Here is a 19,136-nt window from a genome sequence, read left to right on the forward strand (position 1 = left end):
GATACGTTTGACAGCGAGAAGATGGGACTCCCTTGGGGATGCTTGATATCTTGCACACAAGCAAGTAGCAAACATAATGTCGGGACGACTCGCTGTGAGATACATTAGAGAGCCAATCATTCCACGATATAATGTGGGATTTACATGTTTACCATCAGGGTCAGCATGGAGATTGTTAGGAGGAGACATGGGAGTTGACTTAGTAGTGATATTAGTCATATCAAATTTTGCCAGCATGTCTCGAATATATTTTTCTTGGTTTATAAAGATGCCATCAGTGAGTTGGCGAATTTGTAAACCAAGGAAGAAGGTTAGCTCACCCATCATACTCATTTCAAAATGAGAGATCATTCACTCGCTGAGTGAGTTCATTTATTTGAGGAGAAGAGGAAGCCATGCTCTTTTGCTTGGATTTGGACTTATTCCTTTGTCTAAGCTTAGTACGGGGCATTTGAGGAACTGGACCAAGTATGGAGTCACTATTATGATTTTGAGGAGGCAATTGTCCTCTGAGCATGGTCCAGGCTTGCTTCCCAGCAGGCTGAGAAGAAGAGGAACCCTGCTGAGGCAGATTCTCACGAATAGGAGTAGTGGATCTGACTTGACGCTTTGGAGTGATCGACCTCATTTGCCTATGAGGTAGATACTCCTTGTTGGAAATAGACGATTGATAGTGCTGAGAGGGCACATGTCCTCTTTGAGGAGTAATAGACCTTGTTTGCTGATGAGGCAAACATCCTTGCTGAGGAGTTACAGGCCTTACCTGCTGATGAGGGAAGTGTCCTCGCGGAGGAGTGTCCGATTTATTTAGAGAAGGCTGTTTTCCCTTTTTTGGTGTGACATGCCTTAGATTTGATTTTGAGGGTAAGGAGTGAGATACAACATCAGCATGTACACTCTTTGTGGGAGGTATCTGCTGGTGTCTTTCATCAGCGAACCTGACCCTTCTATTTACTTGTTCTATCATAGAATTTGTATGAGAAGGTTCAAGTTGAGAAGATTTAGCACCAGAAATTTGCTGGCTGACATGATGGTCCTGCTGAGGGATACCATAGTCATATGGAGCAGCAATGGTGCTTCTTTTGAAAGGTTCAGCACCTTTTGAAGATAGAGGCTGAGGAGCAATAGGTACATACCCATCGCTTGAGATATCTCCTTTGAAGGTTCTTGGAGGAGAATATTGAACTCTCCCTTCATGTGGCAGCATGCCAACAATAGGGAGATGAGAGAACATGTTAAAAGTATTGGTAGAAGTACTAGTACTTTTAGCATTTTGAGAAGAGGGATCACTAGAAGGTGCTGAAGCTTTGGTGTCCATCTCAGCATGATAGTCATTTTGTCCTTTGACAAAATACCACTTCTTCATTTCATCAAGCGAGATGGAAGACGAACAAGGTGGAGGAATGGATACTTCAGGCTTTACATCATCTTTAAAGGAGTCAGCAATGGAGGCAGCAGCATCAAAGTTGCCACCAATTACTGCTTGTACTTGAGCAGGAACTTGTTCGCTCAAGCATTGATGATGGAATTTAGAAGCCTTTGACCAGGAGGTCACAATCTTCTTTAGATTAGAAACTTCAGCCTTGAGAGATTCATTCTCAAGTTGAAGTTTTTGAGTCATCAACTCATGACATTGAAGTTCAACATGAACATTCTTCAATTTCATAAGTTTTTCAGATTTTTCACTCAACTTTACTCCAGCAGAGTTAAGTTTGGATTGAAGTTCAGCATGTAGACTTTCTACGAACTGAAGATCACAAGACAAAGACTCAATGATTTTGGTCTTGTCTTGACTTGAAGGAGAAAGAAGAGAGTGTACCTTTTTAACAGTGACGTTCACCCACTGACTTGAGGAGACTTGATCCTTGGTCAGAGCATCACTGTCAGCAAGTGCCATAAGGCACATAGCATCAACATAATCGTCATCATCAGAATCATCTGAGTCAGCCCAATCATGTTCCTCAGCAATCAATCTTTTTGCTGGGACTTTATCCTCTGTTTCAGCAACCTTGGCCTTCAGTTGATAATATTTGTTCCTATAGTCATCAGCAGATTTGGGAGGATTAGTTTTGGAGGCAGCAGGATTGGGCAAGGAGACTCTACACTCCTTCTGGTAGTGACCTTTCCTGCCACATCTCCAGCATTCTTCCTGTGATTTATCAACAAGAGATTTGAGGGGAGTAATCGTTTTTCTATTATTCCACCTTTTAGAGTATTTTCTTCCAGCGACCAGGGCAAAGTCCATGAAGTCATTAAACATTTCTTGTTTTTCTTCATCATCCAACTCATTAATGAGAGTCTGAATTGATGCTGGAAGATTTGAGGTACTGACACCATCATAGAGATCGATGGGCTTAGTAGAGACAAGAGCAACTGGATCAGAAATAGGATGAGAAGAGATGCTGACAGAAGAAGAGGAAGAGCCAGCATGCCTTTTGGCATCAGCAGAAGCTCGAACATTTTGAGCCAATGCTCTTTCTTCAAATTGAAGAGTACCAAAAAGTTCTTCAAGATCAAAGTCTTGGATTTTCTTCGTCGTACGAAGAGTCTGTCTTAAGTTTTGCCACTTAAGAGGAAGAGAATCAATGAACTTGTGACATACCTCAAAGTTATCATGGGTAATGCCAACATTTGTCATATCATTGAGCAACCCTTTAAAGCGAGTGTAGGTGCTCTCAAGATTTTCATCGGGAAGAGAGAAGAAATTTTCATAGGCTCTTTTTAAATCAATTTTCTTGATTTTAATGAGGTCAGCAGAGCCTTCATAGGTGCTGACAAGTCTATCCCATGCTTCCTTTGAAGAGGGATACTTGATGACCAGTTTCATGATTTCAGTAGGAAGAGTCACTATAATCATGTTTTTAAGTCTGGCATCAAGATTTACCAACTTTCTTTCTTCATCAGTCCATTGGACCTCTGGTTTAACCAGGTCAGTGACTATTTCAGGAGCTTGAGGTGTAGCTCCTGGAGTCCTTTGGACGTACATCGGCACATATGGACCCTCATTTAATATTGTCATTAAATAGGGTTCCACACCAGCGATGTGAAGAAGCATTCTCTCTTTCCAAGACCCAAAATCTTTGGGCTCGAACTTAGGAGGTGTTGACACGTAACCAAAGTCACGTGTGTTTACAAGGCTGGGAACAGAAGACATGGTTCTTGTTAAAAAGAAATTTAAGAGGAATTAAAGAACAGAAATTTTAAGTGTAAACAAAAGAAGGCAAACAGATCTTGTTCCAATGATTTAGGAACGGTGGCTCTGATACCACTTGATGGTCCAAGATTGCACAACTTATGTTTTATTTAGAATACTAGACAGAAAATAAGTAAGAAACTAAACAACAAGAACAATGTTAAGTTCAATTGCAATACATCAATGCAAGGATAATCATATGTATCATTGATTAAACGATGAATACATGGTTGATCTTACACTTGACTTACAAGAATACAAAAGAACACAGATAATTGCTTAGTCTAGGAAGATAAGAAAAACATAAGCAATTACACACTTTTAGACGGCTAGACGCACTTAGCACAATGAGGCTGTGTTGCTTTATATAGGGGAAGACATGAGTCAACACAGCCTGTTTTGATTGTGACTTGATGGTGGTTGTCGACTTCCAATTGGCTCATGGTACTTGAATCATGTGCCTATTGTCTTCTATACCAAATCGGGTAAGAGAGAGAGAGAACCCTTGCTTTGGTCCCAACATGTACTTATACCATTCAGGGCAAATTACAGTTAGTTAACCACCATGTGACCTTTTTGTCTTTGTCTAGTTTGAATATTTCCCGCCAAGACAAGCTAGCTCAGCATGCATCCCGCTGAAGATGTCTCTTCGTCTGCTGACAAATTGTTAAGAGACTTGCTGACGACATGTTTCAATTTTCAAGTCTCCTTCAGCGAATTCCAGACTTAACAGCTATCACACCCTATGACCTATCACTCCTACCATCTCACCGCTACAACACACGGGTAATTTCTCTCGTTCTTATATATGCATGTTGTGTGTATTATTATAATATAACTAAATTATTGACATGCGTAATAGGCGGATAACAAATTAAAAATATATAAAAAGTAATGATGGATAATAAGACATATAGTTTACAATAAAATTTTATTATATAAAACTGCTTTGTTGTGTATACTTGTTTAACTGGTAATTGATAATGTCAAGATAAATTTAGTTGATTCTTTTTTTTTATCACATATAAAACAACTTTTTATAAATATTTTTGAAAAACTCATAATTTTTATAAAAGTTACTTTTAATTGTAACCTTTAAATGGTTATTTTCCTTTTCTTAAAGTTACTAAATGACATTCCCTTAAATTATAAAAAAATAATTTATCATAAGCTATCACAATATTTACGAAAAATAATATTTTAGTTCCTTTTAGATGGATAAATTATTCAGTCTCACAACACAACTTGAATGGTCAAAATATATCCTTCAATATTAAAAATTAGATTAGAATATATTTTGGAAATATATAAGGTTTTTAACTACAAATGAGATGATAATTTCAACTATGTCGCAATTGTCCACAAAGTGATGTTGTCACACGGTTCATCATCTACAAAAGCGATTAATACCTCGTAAAGAACTTTACATGAATTATCATAATGTGGATCGAAATTTAATTCAATCATGTGTATTTTATATAATGAACTTTCAAATTCTGTGCGTTGTATGTATCCGACCAATCAAAAACTTACAAGTGACAGCTTATATGGTTGTCACACATACATGAATATATACGATTCACAAGATTTGAAAGTTCACTACATACAATGCATATAACTGAAATTCAATATACGCTATCACAATTCATGTAATGTTCGGGATTTATGCTCGTGTGTTTTTTGTTCCATGGGTTTTTAAATAACTCTTACTCAAAGTATCTAATCATTAAAATCTTTTCTAATAAGAGATTATGACATTATGGCAATAAATAAAAACAAAATATTATATAGAAGACATTAAATATTTTATTAAAAACCCATTTTGCAACATTCAAATATAATCGCGCGAAACAACTAACCGAGGCCTTAAATGACAAGTAAAGTTATATAGATTTACCTAAACTTTTAATATGATGAACCAAGAATTTTTGTATAAAACTAAATGCAATCAATCGATACAAGTTAGCAAGAAGATAAATTACAAAAATAAAATTGAAGAAAACCCCATGTGGTGATGGTGGCCGGAGATGATGGTGGTGGTGGTGGTGGTGATGGTGGTTGTATAACTTACACATGTGTAAGTCGTGGTGGTGGTGGTCACCGGAGGATCATAGTGGTGGTGGTGGGGATGGTGGTGGTGGTGGTTGAGATGGTGAAAAATGAATAATTGAGAAGTGTCCCAAGTGTCTTTATTTTAAAAGTGTCCTTATATATATATATATATATATATATATATATATATATATTTGGGTTTAAAGTAGGAAGTTTCTTAAAACGCATCCATGGCATGCTCTAGACCACCTTCTGAACGGTTCCAAACCCTTTGCCTGATGTTGGGTCTTTCACCTAAATGCACCCCATGCTATTCACCCCATGTCTCAATTATATATATATATATATACAATTCTTATATAATTGGATTCCTAAGGGTTGGGGGCACTTTTTTTTCTCGTTTCGGACTGGGCATTTGAATTCTTAGGGCCGTCACTGCTTAAGTGCATAGTGATACAATTTAAGTTGTACTAAGATACAACTTGAGAAAAAAATAAATCTTATTGAACACATGTCATTATTGTTCTATTACGTTTGTTTTCAAAAACCAAACAGTGGTTCAGTTTTTGGTTTTTCTAACTATTGAAGCAAACGGAACTGTACGCATCCATGTTACGAACTACATATACCTCTAGAAATTTTAGAAACTATTACAAAGTTATAAGAAAATACAAAGCTTTTATTTCATCTCTTGAACTCCAAGTAAGCTATTAACGATCTCAAAATAGATGAACACTGAAATCAGCACTTTAACCTAATTAGCTATATTTGTGCACACTGAAACGGTTGAGACCAAAAGAAACATCGATGTTTAACGTGGTTTGTTTTCTCCAAATGCCAAGTCCGTGCTACATGAGGAAGTTTCCCATTCATTAGTAGTGTATGAAACTAATGGGACATCATAAAGATCAGACTGCTCGACTTCTAGGACTAAACTTTGAGTCTCTTCATCTACTTGTTGTTGAAGCCAAGGATGAGATAACTTCCTCATGCCCTCTAGCTCCGCCGCTACTTCTTTCATTGTAGGTCTATCACAGCCTTGTGAACTAAGACATCTCTTTATCAGATTACCTATCGCTTGTAACTGCTCAAGAGTCCCTTCACGTAAGAGTCTAGGTTCAACAATTTCAAATAAGCGGTTTTCTTTGATTGAATTGACAAAGTAACTGGCTAAATTTTTTTCAGTATTGTTTCTGTCAACACCAATGGGCTTTTTCCCGGTTATGAGCTCTGTAAGGACCACTCCAAAGCTATAAACGTCACTTTTTTCAGTTAGCTGACTTGTGTTGAAGTATTCTGGGTCTAAATACCCAAGCGTTCCTTGAATAAGTGTGGTTACTTGGTCATGATCTAATGGAACTAACCTTGATGCACCAAAATCTGAAATTTTAGCAGTGTAGTTGTCATCTATTAGTATGTTGGTCGACTTGACATCCCTATGGATGATTGGCATAATAGTTTCCGAATGAAGGTATGCAAGTGCACCAGCAGTTTCAACAGCTACCCTCAACCGGTTATCCCAAGATAACCAACCCGCTCCGCCCGATCTATAGTGAAGATGATGGAAAAGAGTGTTGTTGGATATGAATTCGTAAACTAGTACAGGGACCTCCTCTTCCAAGCAACACCCCAAAAGCTTTACCACATTTCGATGGATGACTTGTGTAACTATCATAATTTCATTGATAAATTGCTCTGCCTGGCCACCATCCACTAGTTTAGATTTCTTCACCGCAACCACACGTTCATCAGATAATACTCCCTTGTACACTACTCCATATCCACCTCGTCCAATAATTTGGTCTTGAGAATAGTTATTGGTGGCTTTTCGAAGCTGTTGAGTGCTAAACAAAGCCATCGCCTCATGAGAACCTTGTGAGTTAAGCTTTTGTTTTAATAACACACCCCGTTTTGCTCAAAGAACTTTTCTCGGAGTTTAGTTAGCTTTCTTCTTCTTACACCAAAGAAAAGCACCATTATCCCAGATAATATTGCAAAAAGGCCTAACGCCATTGCTACATATGAGTTGAAAATGAAAAGCACTTAGAAAGGATAATCATTGTAGTCAGTTTCAGGAGAACAAAGTTTTTGATAGCTAATTAACAGTTGGGCTTTGATTAAATTTATATCAATTAAAAGTACATTTAAAACTCAATCTTTATGATTAAAATTGAAAGGAAAAAACTTACAAAGACATTTTTGTTTTAATGGCTTTAATTAATCTTGAGACGCTTATATATACATTCATATTTTCATACTTTCTTGAGAGAATAGTACCTATAACAAAATTTGTCCGATCTTTAGTTTCACCAAGTACTTGACAACCATTTTGTGTTGTTGCATCCCCAACGGATCCTGGTTGACACGTACAATTGTAACTCCCTGGAGTATTAATGCAAATACCATAACAAGGGTATGTTCCTGGATCTGCACACTCGATGATGTCTGAAAATAAATGGAGCTTGTCATGCACAACACAACCAAAATTGACTTAAATTATATGCAATAACTTGATCTAAGAGACATTTTGCATGAACGCTTATGTTCGTTAGGGTTGTAAATATTCGACCTAATCTGAAACCCGACTTGAAAAAAATCCGGTCAGGTTGTGTATATTTGACTTACTAACCCGTCAACTAGCCACCTAATCTTTTTTTGGGTGGAATTCGGGTAGGAATGTTCGACCTTCAAGTCGACCTGCTAACCTCATATCTTTATAAATTAATTCTTATAAAATGTGTATATATAAATATATATATATAAATGGGGGAAAGGAGTATAAGGTTGTCTCATACCCAAACTTAAGTATGGAACCCCTCACATACCATTTTTTTTATACCATAAATATCATAGCGGTCATGTTTTATTAATTATACAACAAATATTAAAATATTGTTATGTGAAGGGTTCTATACCTAAGTTTGGGTATGGAACAATCTTATATTCACTTTTCCATATATATATATATATATATTTGTCGATTCTTGACTTTTGACTCGACTCTAAACCTCTCGTAAAAGTCAGAACATTTATATATATATATATATATATTCCACACCATAGTATAGTATGATTATGTGTGTGTGTGTGAGACGGGAAAAATGAATTTAAGGTTGTCTAACACCTAAGCTTAGGTATGGAACCTCTTATATACTAATTTTTTAATATTTTTTGTTTTAATGAATAAATGATTGGGCCTCTATGAATTTTATGGATTAAATTTATTATGTGAATGTTCTACACTTAAGCTTAGATATCCGAAAGCCTTATATTATCATCCACCATATGTGACATATTAGAAACAAATTATAAGTTGATTATCTTAATGCATCTACTAAACTAGAAGAGTGATCGCGCAACGTGGCGGCGACAGCGGTCTAATGGTGGCGTCGACTGATTGTGATGGCAGTGACTATTATATATATATATATATATATATATGGCTACCATAGCCAAGAGAAAAAAATAACTTTGTCTTTTAATCCCAACCTTTTAAAATAAACTAAAAACTTAATCCTCACAATTGAAAATAAAAACTAATCCAGACAACTTAGTAATTACCCTCAAGTTTTTGCTTTTAAACATAAATGTTCCGTTAACATATGAAAGAAAGTTTGACTAATTGAAATGAAAATAATTAAATATTTTTGTCATGGAAAGTAAAGAAATCATCAATTTTTTTCTAATAGCAAGTTTTTTTTTTGAATAGCAAGAAATCATTAATATAATTTGCAAAGCCGAAGTTATTTATAAAATATCTAAGTTATTATAGTTGAGTTATTTAGTTCATTGGTGTATAGTGTAATTTAAAAAGTTATAAAAAGGATACAATTTATCATAATTGAAAATAAGTTTTTAATAGTAGGATAGTACGTCATTTTAAATAAAAAATTGAGCAACAAAAAATGTTAATCATTGTGTTTACTTGAACATATTGTAAAAAAAAAAACCATTTAGCTTATTATGTTTATCAAATTAAAATTCTTTTGAACAAGTTTCGCCAAAATATTTCAAAATTGACTTTATATTATTATGAAAAATCCATATAAATCTGAGTTTCGAGTTGCCAGGTTAAGTGGATTGTTGGGTTGATTTCAGGTCAAACATATTATATGTCATTTGGGTTATAGGTTGTGTTGGTATGTTGATTTTAAGTCAAATGGTTTGTGGGTTGTAAGTTGTCGAGTTAACGGGTCAAATGGTTGACGAATTGACTTATAGATTATTTATAAATAATTAATCATAATTAAAAAGATGGTTTTTAGATTAACATAGTATGCCATTCTAAAAGAATGAGCAACAGAAAATGTTAATCAATGTGTTTACGTTAACCTATTGTAAAAAAAAAAATCTGTTTAGTTTATTATGTTTATCAAATGAAAAAACTCTTTTGAAGAAGTTTGCATTTTGAAAAGGATTTTCAGATATCATTAATGAAAAATTCAAAAATTTGGATTAGCTGGTTGTCTTGTCGAGTTTTATATTGACGGGTCAAATAAATTGGTGACTTGATTTTTAAGTCAAACGGGTCATTTAGGTTGTGGATTGGTGGGTCGATTTTAGTTCAAATGGTTGTGGGTTGTGAGAAATTATATATATAGGGTAATACTCCAGTGAAAACACTTTTAAAATAAGACGGTGAGAACAGTTAAAAACATCATTTTGATGCATTAAAAGTCCATAAAACTAACATAGTGCATTATTAACTATCATTTATTTAAGTGTTTAACAACACATTGATCCGTCAAAATCGAAAAAATCCTTTTTTTTGTTTTGTGCATCCATCTTGGATGCATATTCTTAAAATGATGCATCCAACAAAAAACGTGATTTTTTTTATTTTAACGGATCAATATGTTGTTAAACACTTAAATAATGATAATTATTTATGCATTATGTCAGTTTTATGGACTTTTAATGCATCAAAATGTAGTTTTTAAGTGTTCTCATTTTAATTTGATTCTCATTTGATAGCCACCCTATGAGAAATTATATATATATATATATATATATATATATATATGGCTACCATAGCCAAGAGAAAAAAATAATTTTGTCTTTTAATATCAACCTTTTAAAATAAACTAATTAAGATCTTTTTATGTTTTCAATGTGTAATACATATATTAATTGTTTACCCGGTCACCGACCGGGTATTGATCTAGTTAGTGGTGGTGTGCACATCGAGTAGTGTAGGTTGATGTAATGTAATCAGGTAGTGATATTTCTATAATAAAATTTGGTCATTTACAACAAAGATACAACTTTTTATGCATAGAATACAATTGCATGATGCAGGTTTTGTTGTAGATAGCTAGAATTTGTTGTAGGAATATCATTTCCCAATGTAATCAATGTACAAGTGGTAGTGAAACTATTTTAGAATATAAGGCTTTTAGATGTAAATTAGTTAATTATGAGCAATTTGAGTAATCTTTTATAAGTCTTTTTAAAAGAGGGTTTATTAAGGACAATTAGGTTATTTGCATTGTCCTTTTTTTTAAAAAACTTTTCAACAAGGTTAAAGAATTTTTATAATGTAATAACGATATTACATATTAGATAATTATGAGTCATAAACTTATTATATATCTTTAAATTCGCACTAAAAACGTTAAATATATATAGTAATATACAAAATGATATATAATATATTATATATAGGCATCATTATATGTATTAAACTATAATAACTATTGATTCATTGTTTTTCTAGTGGCTCGAACAAGTTAGCAACTCGCCTTGGCTCAGACCGAGCCACACCCCAATCGGGAGCAAATAAAAGTTACTTAAAAAGTCGTCTCGTTTTTGTTATAATTCGTTTGATTTATGACTCGTAAAAGTCTAATAACCATTATATTATATTCTTAAAATGAATCTTTAAATTTTTGATAATCAATCATAATATAACTTTTCTTTGTTGTATATTACAAACATAATGATGATTAATGTATTATTTAGAGTTAATTACTGAAATGGTACCTCACGTTTGCGTCATATTACTGGTTTCATACATTTTCTTTCGAAATTACACTGATCATACCCAACGTATGCAAATCTCCACTCGGACCATACTGGAGGCTAACGCCGTCAGCTGGCCGTTAAAACCTTCCCCACGTGACTTGCACGTGAGGGGTAAATATGTAATATCGCGTTTTCTAATTACTGAAATGGTACCTAACGTTTGCATGATATTGCTGCTTTCATACCTATAATGTTTAGTTATTAATTTTTTTATATTTTTTTTAATTTGTTTTATTTTTTTTTATAAGAATTCTCCAAAACTTGTTATAATTTAATGAAAATAGTCAAAATGCACCTATAATCCACTAAAAAATAATACCAAATAGTTATTTCATAACAAAATATAAGTTTTAAAGTTTACGAAGAACCAAAAATAGTAATAAAGTATCATACAAATAATTTTTTAAAAAAGATAAAATTTTCTTTTTTAAAAATTTCAGAAATACCGCAACGGTAATACCAGAAATATCAGCCGGTATTTACGGGTATTTAAAACATTGCTTTAAGCTTCGTGTCGCAGTAAATACTGACTTGTATTTCTGGTATTACCATTACGGTATTTTCGGAATTTTTTCAAAAAAAAAATTTCCTCGCAAATTTTTTTAAAATTGTTTTATGATACTTTATTGCTATTTTTGGTTATTCGTGAACTTTAAAACTTATATTTTGTTATATAATAGCTATTTGGTATTATTTTTTAGTGGATTATAAGTGTATTCTGACTATTTTCATAAAATTGAAACAAGTTTTGGAGAATTTTTATAAAAGAAAAATATAAAAAATTAAAATTAGTTAATTAATTAATAACTAAACATTAGGTACCATTTAAGTAATTAAGAAATATATATGTATGAAACCAGTAATATCATGTAAACGTTAAATACCATTTCAGTAATTAGGAAACGCAATATTACATATTTACCCCTCACGTGCAAGTCACGTGGGGGAGGTTTTAACGGCCAGCTGACGGCGTTAGCCTCTAATATGGTCCGAGTGGAGATTTGCATATGTTGGGTATGATCAACGTAATTTCGAAAGGAAAGGTATGAAACCAGTAATATGGCGCAAATGTGAGATAACATTTCAGTAATTAACTCTATTATTTATTGTTTTTTTAATAATAAAGAAAATGAGTGATTAATTTTTAAGAATAATATTGTAAGGAATATTTTATAGGTTTATTATTAATCAATATTAAATTTACCGATTTATAAGTAGGTTTGTTATTAGTAACTTAATTTATAATCTATTATTAAACACACTTGAGTTAAAATCAATTTGTTTGACTCACCAACCCATATTAATCAGATCAATCCGGATCCGGTGCAGATTGAAATTTTTGACATGAAACTTTTGGTAGCTCGGGTTAAGGGTAAAGATTTTCAACCCGACAATCTGTTGCAAGTCGAACCGGGTCGACCTGATTGACAGCCCTACACGTTTGCTAGCCTTGCCACGTAGGATTTTGTTTTATGTGACCTCTTTATGCCTTCTTGCATTGTGCAAATGATAACTAATTAAACATCACATAACGGTCTAAACGCTAGCATAAAATGTATTTCCCCACTGATTTAACCAGGAGAAACTTACCTTGGCAGCCTTGATCAAGATACGGGTTACCCGCATAACCGTTGTCACATATACATCGATACCCACCGCCATCTACATAATAGCAATGACTATTCTGTTTGCATTCCGCAGCCTCAGTGCAATTATGGTCTCGTCTGATAACCCAATCGACCACAACTTGAACACTCGCCTCAACCCTCTTCGCTAAGCCTGAGGAAGCAGATAAATCACTGGCACCAAGAAACTTAAAAGTGCCTACGTCACCAAGGAACGCATAGCCACAGTCATTGATGGACCAAATATTCCTGTGGTTCCCAAACGAGTCGAGTGTAACATTGTAATATTTGAGACCTTTTCGTATAGGTGACTGACAACAGCCTTCCCCTGAGCAACGCCCATCTGGTACATCCACTGGTCCATTGCAATTTACAAAACATCCGCTGAAATTGTCGTCGCCTACCCATTCAATAATAGCAGCATCATCACACCCAATGGCTGTGAACATATTCTTCTCCGAGAAAGTGAATCCCTCGTACGCCAAGTTAGTCCAATAATTATATTCATCGGTTACAGTTCCATTACTTGCGTAGCATTTATAGCCAACTCCAGTATTAATGCGCAACTCTGAATCCGAAATGTTGTAGATTTCGATGTTGCTTGATGTGAGGTACAACTTAGGGGGCTTTACGGACGTGTCACAAGTAACGTAGAATGTGTCGTCTAGGGAACAACCTGTGTCATTGCCAATACCAAAAGGGTAAGGAACTGTAACATCCCCGCACTTGGATGGACAGTTGGGCTTTGATATGTATTTGCCCATATAACTCGAGTTGGACCCTCGAAGAGTTCCCAAGGATATTGTTGTTAAAGGTAACGTAAAGAGACACATGATAATGAAGTGAAGAAGCATGTTTCTCCTTTCTATCTAGCTTTGTTTATGAGGGTTCTCCTATAATTAAAGATATGTGTGTTATTCGTTTTTAACAGTTTTCAGAGCAATATGTATAGAGTGATTAGTAGTATATACCCAACACGTACAATGGAGATGTAAACGGATAAAGTCTTTTATATTCAGGTTACCCAGACAAATTCGAATCTTTGACAAAGTATATGCCCGTCTTACGTTTTGTACATTATTCTGATTTTATTATTATTCAGATATATTATTGAAAAAAGATTTGATAGGAAAAGTTTTGCGCTGACTGGGCATCAACTTGTGTTATGGTTCAATGACTTTGGATTAGACCGTTACTCGTTTAGAATATACAATTCAAAGAAACACTCTTGTTTATTTTGTCGTCTATATGAAAGATTTTTGCATAGTTTTTTCTTTTAACGACAAATTTACACTTAGCGGCATGACTTTTTATATACTCAACTTCATTTACAAAAGAAATCTCTGTCTAAATTTTCTTGTAAGCATTTTGCACACTAGAATTTTAAACTCAAAACCTCTCAAGCTACGCTGTATACCAATCCACCTATTGATAGTTGGTAGAGATTTTGCTTATAGTTAACCCAGATCAATTGGTTTTTGCATGTGTTAGGCTTTTACGAGCCAAAGATTGACTCTCCTTGAGCACTCTCCTTATATGCATTATGATTTTATCGCCTCAAATCAAGGAATAATTCTCTCAAATTAAAAAAACAACTCAACATGTCATGTTGTGATTATTATCAGTACAAAAATATGTGGAGTCTTCTTCATGAATCCGATTTTCTATTTTATTATTGTTTATTCCCTCATAAAAATTCAACATAACGTATAAATTGGTTTAATCCATAGGATCGATGCTCAAAACATTTGTAAAACTTCCAACACTAGTGATCATATGGACTACTTTTGGGAGTTGTAGCAGCCTTTTGAAATTTTTTCACGGGATGGGACAAAAAACAAACTCGTTGGTGCATCTAGGAATTTTACCCAGAAGTTTTACAAAACAAGGAAGTCGGGTTCGCAACATCATTAAAGTTCGGTGTCTATGACACCGGACTTCGCCGCTACGTGGTGACCCAGAAAACAAGATCGCAATTCCAGATACCATACTAGACTTTGAATGTTGAAGACAAAAGCTAGAAAAATCGTACAACGTAGGCCAAATCCGGTGTCTAAGACACCAATCATGTGGCTACATCCGGTGTTGTCATCAACGGATTTTCTTGTTTTGTAAAATTTGTAAGTAAAATTCCTAGAAACACCAAAGTCTTTATTTTCTTTTCATCCATACAATTTTTTCCAACCTTTTGGTTGTTTAGTGGAGCAAACTCCTAATAGAAAAAGTCGTTTCAGAAAAGGCACTTAATTTTCTAGTGAATAATATGCAAAGAGGGTCATCCAATTATTTGTTTTTACTCTTGTAGGCCATCAACCTAAACATTATTCCATTTCATGTACATCACACATTATAAAACAAAAATTCCCTTCATTCATTTACACTAGAGTACCAATTTTTTTTTTAGTTATGAAGTATTGAGTGTATTAAGTGGCTGAATGCATTAAAAATGTTTGTATGTATTAACTAAAATATATGTAATTAATTGACAGTTATTTTTGTTTATTAAGTAAAAAAACATAAAATTTAACTGAATGATTAAGTTTTTAACTATTAATTTATTAAGTAAAAAAGAAACAGGACCTAGCCTAAATAAGAATCAAAGAAACTACCTATAACTCACTAAACTTATTTACGGAGTATTTATTGTAACAACTTTTAAAAATCAGCAAAATTAACAACACCTATATCAAACCCATTTGAAAAATTAGTGATATTAATTTTTATGCGTTACTGCAGTCTTCTCTTGATATTTACGGATTTCACTAGAAAAAAATAACTCAACACAACATCATAACTAAGATTAGGGATGACAAATATTTAACCCGATTCGAAACTCCACTAGAACAAAAGTAGCTTGGGGTTGTGTATTCTTAACAGTTGCAATGACGATAGTTCAAAACTAAGACCTGCATAATCTTACGGCAAATGCAAATTCATGCTAATGCTTAAAATGGTGTCCTCCTCATTCTTATGACCATCTCGTGCACCTAAAACACCCATACCTAGTGGCGGTACCACATGGGGGGCAAATGCCCCCTCAAAATTTAAATTTTCGTATGTATTTAAATTTTTCATCAATTTTAAAAATAGTTTTTAACATTTTGACCCCTTCTATAATAATTTTTTACGGATTTTTGCTCCATCCGGGATTTTTTTCTGATACCACCTCTGCCCATACCTACACATAAAATAAAATACTTAGTGACATATAATTAACACACCATTAGGCATACATAAAGAGGTCGGGTTGTACCAAGAATCTTTTTACTATGTTATTTTAGACCAAACCTAAATAGCCTTAGGTCACTTGATATGTCCATTTGTATGCATATTTTCATATCGTTTCTAAGTCGTTTTAAGCCTAATTATGTGCAAATTATATGTATATTCGATGCTTTGATGGTATTGTTAGTGATTTCAAGCTTAGAACAGGTACATGGGCTAGAAATAGCATTTGGAAGGATAAAAGATGTATTAGGATGATTCTTGGACAAGTACGAGTGAAGACGAGTTGAAAAATACAAGTTTCGCGAAAACTGGAAGCTTGTGCGACACATAAAACAGGCATGCGGCGCACAGGAAGTTGTGATTTCGGGCAGGGAATTTGGCGATTGTGCCTGTGCGGCGCACACATAGGTCATGCGGCGCATAGCGGGTATGGAAAGTCTGAAATATGGAAATTTGCGAGTTTGTGCGGCGCATGGAGAGTTTGTGCGGCGCATAAAAGAGGTCGGCTGAAGAGTTTTTGATTTTTCACTATAAATACAAGACAATTACCCTCCCATTCGATACACAATCACCTCTAGTCGATTTTAGGGTTTTTTGGGGCTATTCTCAGCAGCTTTTTCGTCCATTAAGGTCTAAGGGTTGTTCGTGAGCTTCAAGGCATTCGGTTGTCGATTTTCTTAGCGTTTACTTGTTTTCTAAACATTGGTACAATATGTTCTTCTATATTTTTACTCTTTGTGCTTTGTTTTTGATTATGAGTAGCTAAATAATTCGTCATCCACTAAGATGAAGTGATACATTGAATAATGGTTGCATAAATCTTTTGAATTCAAGTTGATTTTATTTAACGTTGTGTCGTAATCTTAGCTTATTAATTCTTTGTTATTTAACTCTTAATTGCGGATAGTTTTTGCATGATCTCAGTGGTAATTTAGGTTGTGTAGAGGTTATTTTGATTGCTTGGTTAGAATCAATTGTTTCTATGACGAGTACGGTAGAAAGTAATTAATAGTTAATAAGGGTTAACGAGTTAATGGTTCGGTACAATCAATAGACACAATTGTTATCTAAATAACCAAAAAAATTAGTTGGCTAGGATAGTTATGAAAGGCGTCTTGGGAGACCGGTCTTAGTAATGGAACTAGTTAATTAAGGGAATTGAATAAAGTAATGAACTTGACGGGTACGGGGTGAGTCTTTGTTTAGTTCTCGGTTATAAAATCAACATATTTGAATTGGTTCTTCAATTATATGCAACCTAAATAATGTGTATCATGGAGTCGAAGTGGATGATTTTCTCATCTTATTTGATTTAAAATAATTTTCTTTTCGATAAATTCTTAGGAATTTCTAACTCTTTCAATTAACTAACTTTTAATACAAAATCAAGATGACGTGGTGTCTTTAAAAACCAAAATCTTTTTAACTACTTAAAACTCGCTAGCTCTTTGTAGTCTCCGTGGAACGAACCTTTACTTACTTTAATCTATATTGCATACGAACGGGTCCACTGCCCGATTGTGTGTAGTATTCGATTTGGAGTATTTTTAACGATTTAAATTTAAGTAGATTCTCACACATCATAACTCCTCTCTGACTCCTTCAACAATATTCGGAACAACCAAATTTCGTTTCTTACCTCTAGTGTATGGTACAAAGAGATATCTTGTAGTTTTGGAGATTTTTTTTTAGAAAGAAAAATACTTCTAAATACTAAGATCACTCAAAGATTTTAGAGAAAATTTCATTATATACCCCTAAGGTATGTCATATAATTAAGTTTCGCCTTTCTCGTTTTTTTATATTATTACATACCCTTATGGTGACTTTTTGTATCATTATATACCCTCATCTTAACGATCGTTAGTTGGGCTCCGTTAAACCCATCATAGGCACAGCACGTGAGGGTACTTTGGTATTACAGCCCTGAAGTAGTTTGAGTTTTAGGTAGTGGTTGTTAACATGTTCAGATTTTATTTGTTATTGATGTTTGGTGGTTCTAGAAGGTGAGTTTAATCTTTAAAAGAAGATGAAAAAGAATAAACAATGTTTTAAAGGGAAAGGACAAAAATACCCTCATGTGCAGCACACATGAGTGGTTTAACGGAGCTAAATTAACATCTGTTAGGATGAGAGATATGTAATGATACAAAAAGTCACTATAAGGGTATGTAATGATACGAAAAAACGAGAGGGGTGAAACTTAATAATATGACATACCCTAGGGGTATGTAATGAAATTTTATCAAGATTTTATAAGGAAATGGAAAAAATTATTTCATGATGAAAATATTACAATGGATGGAATAATAAGGGAAAGTACATGAAAAATACAACAAACTAGATTTTTATTAAATAGACCTTGAAAATTATAGCCTAGATGTATTCCAAGGCCGATGTCTCTTTTCCTCTTGTCTTCCTCTATTTATATCACCTACTTTTCTTTAGATTTTCAAATTTGTCTTTTCCTATGAGTAATTGGAACCGAGAATTGTCAAGACTTAAACTTTGGTGATAAAGACTTCATGTGGTAGCAAAACTCTTCATGTCTACGTAACTACGTGAAACTAGTTTTGAAACTTAAAATAACTTTTAACTCAAAAGTCTTTAATACTAAAGACTCCTGAATTTGGTCTTCCTTTTTGTATTACTAAAATAAATTCATGTTCAACCAACACGTGCAAAACATTACATAAATCAAATAGTAAACATCAATAATCAAATGTACCTACTTTATTACTATATATAAAACCTTTTATACGGATGTAATTCGGATTCATATAATCATCCCACGGTTCCCACCGGTGCAATCCCCATAACACTCGCTTTTTTTTAGCATAAGCACGCTTATTGCACAATCAAGCTTCCAAGTCCTTAGCAGTTAGCACCTAAATAAATATCACATAATACAAGAGCAAGTACGTGTTGCAGCGGTGAGATGGTGGGGTGATAATTCATAGAGTGTGATAGCCAAATGCCTTAACCGTACGGGCTTCGCCCTCGGATTTAAAAAT

The 19,136-nt window shown here is 34.0% G+C and overlaps 1 pseudogene; it reads right to left on the reverse strand.

Moving 5' to 3' along the window:
• Nucleotides 1–5,992: 5,992 nt before the first annotated feature.
• Nucleotides 5,993–13,748, reverse strand: LOC122608479 (annotated as a pseudogene).
• Nucleotides 13,749–19,136: the final 5,388 nt, after the last annotated feature.

Source organism: Erigeron canadensis, chromosome 7 (assembly GCF_010389155.1).
Source record: "Erigeron canadensis isolate Cc75 chromosome 7, C_canadensis_v1, whole genome shotgun sequence".
Lineage (NCBI taxonomy): Eukaryota > Viridiplantae > Streptophyta > Magnoliopsida > Asterales > Asteraceae > Erigeron > Erigeron canadensis.